Source organism: Canis aureus, chromosome 10 (genome assembly GCF_053574225.1).
Source record: "Canis aureus isolate CA01 chromosome 10, VMU_Caureus_v.1.0, whole genome shotgun sequence".
NCBI classification, from domain to species: Eukaryota; Metazoa; Chordata; class Mammalia; order Carnivora; family Canidae; genus Canis; species Canis aureus.
In genome coordinates, this window is record NC_135620.1 from 43,866,300 (window position 1) to 43,868,045 (window position 1,746).

The following is a 1,746-nucleotide window of genomic DNA, read 5'->3' on the forward strand; positions in this document are numbered from 1 at the left end:
TGAGTGGATAAGAGATGAATGGATAAATATATGGTAAACACATAAAAACCTTGGTATATCCATACAATGGAAGTCAACTCAACAATAAGAAGAAATAAATTATTCATGCAGATAGAAACATTAATGGTTCTCAAAATAATCTTGTTGAATAAAAGACTCGATGAAAAACCATATTGTATCAGTCCATTTAATAAAAATTATAGAATATGCAAACTAATACACAGTATAAAGAGCAGATCATCAGTTGCCTGGTAAATGGTGGGGAGGTGCTTGAGGGCAGAAATACAGAAGCACAAACTTCTGTGGATAATAAAGTATGTTTATTATCTTGATTGTGGTGATGGTTTCATTGATATATAAATATGTCAAAGCCTATCAAATTGCGCATTTTAAACATGTGCAGTGTATCATATATCAATTATATCTCAATAATACTGTTTTAAAAGAAAAAGAAAAAGAAATGGGAATTCTATTCAACATCTGGAAAATAAAATTTAACTTATATGAAGATATCACTTTGAGAGAAAAAAGGCATTCTTAGCTTGTTAAATTTTATTCCATTTTTAAAAATTAACTATTGCCTTTTTAAAGTATAATCTTGTCTTAGAGACAGGAAAAAATAATTAAAGCATATTTCTTCCGTTCCAACTAAGGTGAATATGATGAGAACCATGACATTTGCTTAAACAATCACATTTTCTTGAGTATACAAAAAACACTCCTTTCTCATCAAAGTGGTCAGAGGCATAATATGAGCTTGAGAATACTGTAACCAGTCAGTATAGGGCAGGCTCCAAAATAAAGGTGGGCTTTAGGATCTCAGTATCAGGAAACCAGAAGGGAACAAAAACCAGTATAGCAAAGTAGCTGATATTGTAGAGTCCACAGCAAGATTTCCTGGATTTGAATTCCAGCTTCAACACTGACTTGCAGTATAACTTGGCAGCTTATGGAACTCTTCAGTCTTCAGTTAGCCTACCTATAAGGTAGGTATGATATGAGTGCCTACCACATAGTGTTATAACAGGGACTAAATAAGCAAATTTATGTAAAACACTTAGATATCCAACTCTATAAAGTGCTATTATTTGTCACTCAATAAGAACCCACTATTAAACTACAAAATGATCATTCAACATCACCCTAGATCTGGAGTCAAAACAATTGCAGTTAATTGAAGTTTGATAAGGAAAACAATAACTTGAGTCTAAATTATAAAAAAGTAATTATAAGTAAAACAGACTTAAAATTTAGTTGGAAAAAGTAGGTATGTTCATAAGCTTTAACAGATCAGACCTCTTTATTTTTTTTCTCTACCTCTTGATTTTTGATTAAGTAATTTTAGAAGCCTTGTTTCTTGATTTTATATCCCATGTAACCATTATATAAAGTAATTCAATGCAGATATGAATCTAGGTTTAAATAACTTAATATACAAAACTGTTGACAAAACCAACAACTACATGAAATAAAGTATTTTTTAAATCTCTTCATTTTTCTCAAGTGACACCTGGTGATAAAAGAGAATACCTTACAAATGTACTGCTACAAAATGTTACTATAAGATCATCATTTCCCTAGCGTATTTGTTAGGAGCTTTTAAATTTTAGTAAAGAAAGCCCAGTCTCAATAATAGCGAAGCCAATATCTGCACTTAGAATGGAATTGAACTAGAACAAGAAAGCTTTCATTTTTATTGCCACATTCCCAGCATCTAGAACAGTCTCTGGAACATAATAGATTCCC